At 44.8% G+C, this 6,129-nt stretch overlaps 1 pseudogene; it reads left to right on the top strand.

The window, feature by feature from the left end:
* The first annotated feature begins 536 nt into the window (after positions 1–536).
* LOC119238229 (roquin-1-like) lies at positions 537–3,929 on the top strand (annotated as a pseudogene).
* Positions 3,930–6,129: the final 2,200 nt, after the last annotated feature.

Below are 6,129 nucleotides of genomic sequence, written 5' to 3'. Positions count from 1 at the left end.
CACATATGTATGGGCAACTAGGAAATGCAAATGGCCAACAGGAATATGAAAAAAAAAAGTTCAACATTACTTATAATCAGGGAAATGCAAATCAAACCCACAAAGAAATACCACCTCACAGGAGACCGGGCTGGTGGCCATGGTGGAGAAGGAGGAAGAGGAGGCCGACCAACAAGATGGCCTCTGCTGCAGGAGCAGCCTCAGCAGTAGCAGGTGGGAGGCCAGAGGCGGCGCTGGTGGTGGCAGCAACAGCCGTGGCCCTGCGGCCTGGGACAGAGTCAGCATCTACGGTGGCAGCAGCAGCAGTGGCAGCGGCAGCCGGCTGCGGGGACCCGTTGCTGAGAGGAGCTGCTGCTCGGACCAGCGTGGTTATATTGCACACTATGTGCTGACTGTATCTACAGAACATATTTTAAAAAAAAGACAAAACTTTTTCAAAGATTTTGATTCCAATGGAATCTTTGCTTTAGATTTGTGTGTGTGTGTGTGTGTGTGTGTGTGTGTGTGTGTGTGTGTTAGTGAATTCTAACTCCAGAAGCAATGCCTGTACAAGCTCCACAATGGACGGATTTCCTCTCCTGCCCAATTTGAACTCAGACTTTTGATGAAACAATTTGAAAGCCCATCAGTTTGGGTTGTGGTCATACTGCCTGCAGAATGTGCCTGAATAAACTCCACCGCAAGGCTTGCCCATTTGACCAGACCCCTATCAAACAGACATAGAGCTCCTCCCTGTGAACTCAGCATTGCTGCAGCTGGTGGTGCTCAGTTCCCTGAGCAGCAGCCCATTTGTATAGTGGGGTTAAAGACACAAAGTTTTATGAGGAAGCCAAGAAATGTGTAGAAGAATTAGCATTGTATCTGAAATCACTCAGCAGTGCTAGAGGAGTGGGTCTGAATAGCACCACTCAGAGTGTTCTGAGTCACCTAATGCAGAGGAAGCTGATGACTCTGGTCCACTGTCAACTAATGGAAGAAGAAGGCAGGATTTGTGCCATGAGGGCCGCTCGATCTTTGGGTGAACGAACAGTCACAGAGCTCATTCTCCAACACCAGAATCCTCAGCAACTCTCTTCCAATCTTTGGGCAGCAGTCAGGGCTAGGGGTTGCCAGTTCCTTGGACCAGCAATGCAGGAGGAAGCTTTAAAGCTGGTTCTGCTGGCGTTAGAAGATGGTTCTGCTTTGTCAAGAAAAGTATTGGTTCTCTTTGTGGTGCAAAGGTTGGAGCCATGGTTTCCTCAAGCCTCTAAAACTAGCACTGGGCATGGTGTCCAGCTCCTTTACAGAGCCTCCTGCTTCAAGGTTACCAAACGTGATGAAGACTTTTCTTTGATGCAGCTGAAAGAAGAATGCTGAACCTATGAAGCACTGCGATGAGAACATGACTCCCAGACAGTGCAGATTGCTATGGAAGGAGGCTTACGAATTGCACCAGACCAGTGGTCCTCATTGCTTTATGGAGACCTGTCTCACAAATCTCATATGCAGTCCATCATTGATAAGTTGCAGACCCCAGCCTCTTTTGCACAAAGTGTTCACGAATTAACAATTGCTCTCCAGCGGACTGGAGATCCAGCAAAGTTGAACCAACTAAGACCCCATTTGGAGCTGTTAGCAAACATTGACCCTAGTCCAGATGCTCCTCCTCCTACTTGGGAACAGCTAGAAAATGGGCTGGTTGCTCTGCGTACAGTGGTACAAGGGCTGGTTGATTATATTCAGAACTATAGCAAAAAAGAAGCAGACCAACACGAGCCTCCACAGCATAGTAAATATAAAACATACATGTGTCAAGATATGAAGCAGAGAGGATGTCCTCGTGGAGCCAGCTGTACATTTGCACACTCACAGGAGGAACTGGAAAAATTCCGTCAAATGAACAAGCGCCTGGTTCCCAGAAGACCCCTGAGTGCCTCTTTGGGTCATCTTAATGAAGTGGGCCTGCCTTCAGCAGCTGTACTTCCAGATGAAGCTGCAGTGGATCTGCCTAACAGAAAACCCCCTGCTCTGCCAAATGGAATTGTATCAGCAGGGAACACAGTAACAAAGCTGATTCCACGAGGGACAGACACCAACTACGATTCTAGTCTGAAAGTAGGAAAGATAGATCACCGGAGCAGTAGTATCCCTGGATCCCCTCCTGACCTGCTAGAACCTGTCCCCAAGAGTATTTATGCCTTACCTGTGAATCCACATCCTGTACCTCCAAGGGGACCAGCAGACCTTCCACCTATGCCGTCACCAAACCACCTCAGATGGTATCACGAGGCTCTCAGTTATATCCAGCTCAGCAGGCAGATGTTTATTATCAGGATATCGCGGATCCTCAAATGCTCCACCATTTGAACCAGCACCTTATCATCAGGGCATGTACTATACTCCACCACCACAATGTGTGTCCCGCTTTGTCCAACCTCCACCATCTGCACCTGAACCTGGTCCTCACTCCTTGGATCATTATCCACCCTACCTCCAAGATCGTGTAGTAAATTCTCAGTATGGCACACAGCCACACCAATACCCACCTATGTACCCTCCACACTATGATGGCCCTCGACTATACCCTGCTCAGTCTTATGGGAGAGAGGAAATTTTCTGAGAAAGTCCTATTCCCATTGAAATTCCAGCTGCAGCAGTACCGTCCTATGTACCAGAATCCAGAGAAAGATATCAACAAATGGATGGTTACTATCCAGTGGCTCCTCATCCAACTCAGATCAGACCATACATGAGAGAGCCTTCTTATAGCCGGTTCCTCCTCCTCCGCAGCCCCATCCTAGCCTAGATGAGCTGCATCACAGACGGAAAGAAATAATGACCCAGCTAGAGGAAAGAAAGGTCATTTCTCCACCTCCTTTTGCACCATCACCAACATTACCTCCTACCTTCCATCAGGAGGAATTTTTGGATGAAGACTTGAAGGTAGCTGGAAAATACAAAGGAAATGATTATAGCCAGTACTCCCCTTGGTCATGTGACACCATCGGCTCCTACATTGGAACCAAAGATGCAAAACCCAAAGATGTTGTGGTGGCAGGGAGTGTGGAAATGATGAATGTGGAAAGTAAGGGAATGAGAGACCAGCGATTGGATCTTCAGAGAAGAGCAGTGGAAACCGGTGATGATGACCTCATCCCATTTGGAGATTGACCAACAGTATCTTGGTTTGGTGCCATCTCTCGAACTTCCAAAACAATCTATCAGGGTGCTGGCCCAATGCAAGCCATAGTACCTCAGGGAGTGCCCACAAAATCTATTAACAATTCAGATTATAGTCAATATGGAACCCATGGTGGCTGGGGAGGCTCTCCATATTCACCTCATCAAAACATACCTTCTCAGGGACACTTCAGTGAGAGGAAGAGAATATCCATGTCAGAAGTGGCCAGTCATGGAAACCCCTCCCACCTGCTGAGAGGGAACAGCTACGACTAGAATTTCAGCAACTAAATCATCAAATTAGCCAACAGACCCAGTAACATGGGCTAGAGGCTGTTAGTAATAGACTGGTGTTGCAGAGGGAGGCAACACCTTGGCAAGCCAGCCACAGCCCCCACCACCACCTCCAAAATGGCGTGGAATGATCTCAAGTAAGCATCAGGTGGAAAGGGAAATCGGGAAGAGAACCCGTGAACTGAGTATGGAGAACCAGTGTTCTCTGGATATTAAAAGCAAATTGAATACAAGCAAGCAAGCAGAAAACGGACAACCAGAACCACAAAATAAGGTTCCACCTGAGGACCTTACATTCAGTGATATGCCGAATGGATCAGCTTTGACACAAGAGAATATCAGTCTCTTATAAAACAAGACCAGTTCTCTGAACCTGTCAGAGGACCCTGAGGGAGGAGGGGACAACAATGACTCTCAGAGATCAGGAGTTACACCCAGTTCTGCCCCCTAAAGTACGAAGAATTCTACATTTACCTTTTGCCCGTAATCAGTTTGTGGGCATAGTGGCAGGAGAACGGATAACTTCTGAATGTTTTTCTCTGAGAATGATCAGAGAAACCCAGGAAAAGCACCCGGAGGCAATGTGCACAAACACCACTACTAAAAACAAACCCTGCACATAGTTCACATTAATGCATTTTTTTTAATTTAAAAAAGGAAAGAAAAAGAAAATTAGCAGTATCAGCAAGCAATTCAGATTAAATTTGTTTTTGTTCTGTGAAAAAAAAAAAAAAAGAAATACCACCTCACACCAGTGAGAATGGCCCATATTAATGGTCCATTGGCCAAAGGCTATGCCATGCAAGAAGCATCGTTTGTTCAACAAATGGTGCTGGGAAAACTGGGCCACCCCATGCAAAAGAATGAAACTAAACTACTACCTCAAACCATGCACAAAAAACAACTCAAAATGGAGAAAAGAATTGAACATAAGACCTGAAACCATAAAATATATAGAAGAGAATATAGGCAAAACACTACATGACATACATCTCAGTAACGCCTTTAGAGACTCATCCCTCAAAGCTAAGAAAGTGAACAAAAGATAAACAGCTGGGATTACATCAAACTAAAAAGCTTCTGTATAGCAAAAGAGACATTAACCAAAACAAAGAGTCACCATACTGAGTTCGAAAAAATTTTTGTACTCCGTACAACTGACAAGGGACTGATCACAACGTTCTACAAATAGCTCACACAACCCAACAAAAACAAAGTAAACAATCCAGTCAAAAAATGGGCAAAAGAGCTAAAGAGACACTTCTCCAAAGAGGAAATACAAATTGCTAACAGGTATATGAAAAAATGTTCAATCACTTAGTAATTAGGGAAATGCAAATCGAAACCACAAAGAAATACCACCTCACACCAGTGAGAATGGCCCATATTAAAAAAAAAAAAGGGCAACAACAAATGCGGGTGAGGATGGGGAGATAAAGTAGCTCCCCTACACTGCTGATGGGGCTGCAAAAATGGTCCAACCGCTGTGGAAAGCTGTGTGGAGCACCTTCCAACTAGTGAAAATGAAGCTACCATACGACCCAGCGATTCCAGTCCTAGGAATCTACCCAAAGCTCACAAAATATTAATTTGAAAGGAAACCCATATTCCCATGTTTATTGCAACACTATTACAATAGCTAAGATATGGAAACAACCTAAATCCCCCCCAAAAAAAAACAGATTGGATCAAGAAGATGTGGTCTATGCACACATTGGAATACTATTCCGCAATCAAAAAAGAGAAACTCATGCCATTTGCAGCAACATGGATGGAGCTGGCATGGATGATGCTCAGTGAAGTAAGCCAGAAGGAAAAAAGCAAAAAGCCAGTAGGTTTCACTTATGGGAGGAACACAGGGAAACCACACAAGGGATTAGGATAAAAAAAGACAAAACTAGCAGGCAAACAATAAATCAGAGAAATTCAGCAGGGGAATGGAAGGGAGAGGAAGCAAAACAGGAGAGGGAAGAGCATAAGAGACTATGGTGACAGGTCACTGCTGTCTTGGTGGTGGGAGTTTTATGGGGTTACATCTGAGGGAAGAAATTAAGCTATGTAGAAAAATGATCAACCATGTAAAAATTATACTAAAAAATTGAAAAAAAAAAAAAACTCCAAAAGGTAAGGCTCTGGCAAAATGTCTCTCGAGCCAGATCTTAGCAATGATAACAGAATGTTCTGCCATCTGTCAACATGACTTTCTTCCTCCTCCTCCTACCTAGACATGAAGTGTTTTTTTTTTCTTTCTCCAATATTCACAGTGAGACCCCAATAAAACTCCTGTAGACAAAACGTATACATGGAGAGACACTCAGTGACTGAGTCTCCCTTGAGTGTCTAAGTTCCAGACTGTCCTCATCGAGCCTGCAGCAGTTCCATAGCTGCAGTTTAGGCTTTTTTTTACCTTGGCTCTGTTCACATGGAGGTTTTTGTTCTGGTAAATTGTGATTCTCTATACCTGCCTTTCAGTCGCTCCAATTTGGGGCACACTGGGTTTCTCTGTGATGTGACCTACCTTCCCGACAGATACAAGAACAGTTGTTGGTGTTTTTCTTTCTTCAGGATTTTACTTATTTTCAGGGTAGATGGTGACCTTCAACCTCCTTTCCAGATCCACTTGACTTTAAAACCACATGTTTATGTGACCATGTTCCTTGGCTTCCGCCCCCAGGC

The sequence above is a fragment of the Talpa occidentalis genome, unplaced genomic scaffold, assembly GCF_014898055.3.
Source record: "Talpa occidentalis isolate TD23 unplaced genomic scaffold, MPIMG_talOcc4v2.1, whole genome shotgun sequence".
In the NCBI taxonomy this organism is placed as follows: domain Eukaryota; kingdom Metazoa; phylum Chordata; class Mammalia; order Eulipotyphla; family Talpidae; genus Talpa; species Talpa occidentalis.
The sequence above is the reverse complement of the archived record's forward strand: the minus strand, read 5'-3'. Positions and strand labels throughout refer to the sequence as shown.